The sequence below is a fragment of the Pithys albifrons genome, chromosome 22, assembly GCF_047495875.1.
Source record: "Pithys albifrons albifrons isolate INPA30051 chromosome 22, PitAlb_v1, whole genome shotgun sequence".
Lineage (NCBI taxonomy): Eukaryota > Metazoa > Chordata > Aves > Passeriformes > Thamnophilidae > Pithys > Pithys albifrons.
The window spans coordinates 7,892,380-7,893,806 of NC_092479.1; positions in this window are offsets into that span (position 1 = coordinate 7,892,380).

Consider the following 1,427-nt stretch of genomic DNA (forward strand, 5'->3'; position numbering starts at 1 on the left):
TCTTGGTGATGGTTTTTATTTGCATGAAAGGCTCAGATTTCCTTAGACTTGGTTTCTCCATGACCAGGGAGCTGTTCCCAGGACCCTGCCCAGAGCAGGGGCTGCTGTGGCCTCATCTCTGCTTAGAGGAATAACAATTTCAAGCTGCCACAGTGGAAATGGGTCTGAGCTCTTTGTCCTCTCACTTTTCCCCAACAGGACCTTTGGGAGTGCAGAAGTTTCTCACAGGCTGCAGGTAAAATGCCATCTACTGAAGCAGTAACTTCATTTCCTGCACCAGGCTGGATGTTTGCTTTGGAAAAGGACCACCCAATATTGATCAGGCCTGTTCCTACTTAAGTTGAGGTCCAACAGATGAGCTGCAGTGATTGGCACAGGATGGTGAGGTGTGCTCAGCTCAGAGTTTGTGCAGTTGCCACCAGTGCCTCAAAGCTGGAGTTGGTGAAAAGCCTGGGATGAGGCAGCAGCCTTGGGGTCCTGATCTGACTTGGTTCACAGCTGATTTGTTACACCACACTCCTTTTTGATTCCATAGAAAATAAATGCAGTGGAATTTCACTCCCACATTGCAGCAAATGGCTTTTCTTTCAGAAAGTTCAGAAGCAAATCACTGACTTCTTACTTTGTTGATACCTGTCTTTTTTCTTAGGCACAGGGTGGATTGAAGAACACAAAATAAAATGCTGAGGGATCCCTGGCCAGAAGAACAGCACAGTTAAGGACAGAAGGTGCAGTGGAAGGTTGTGCTGAGGGCTGGGGGTCATTCCTGTGTGCCTGAAAAATGGCTGATTGATTTCAGTGTGTTCTGGGAAACTTCCTCAGGTCATGAACTTGGTTCAGCTCATGTTACTTGGTATTGGTTTTCAGGCACTCCCCACCCACTGCTGTAAGTTGCTCTGTTTTCATGTATTTTGAGATCTCTTTGCATAAGAGACTTCACTCCTGGGCTGGGAGGAGATGTGGGTTGTATTTGTGGGGTAGAACCTCTTTGCTTGCTGGTTGTGCCTTCAGTCTCTTCCACCTCCAACCTGTGCAACAGAGATGCTCAAACTGTGTCACAGTGAGGTTAAACCTCTCCTAAGTCACTGCAAGTGTGATGACATGGGAGTTGTGGCAATGATGGTGAAGGCTTTCAGTCCCCCTCCTGTCCACACACTTTTCTGTCTTCCCTGCAGCCACCAGCTCTTGTGTGGAAACAAATCATTGAATCAGTTCACACACACAGTGCAACACGTGAGGTTCAGGTAAAGCTCAGGAACTGCCTCATAAGGATCCTGGGGGGGTAGAGAGCTTTAAAAAAGACAAATGGTTTCTTGTCTCTTGACTCCAGTCAGGGCAACATTTTTTTATTTTTTAAATTTTGGATGTCTTTTACATGTGAGAAAACCACATGATTAAGGTGACTGTTTGTAGATCCTTAGCTTAGA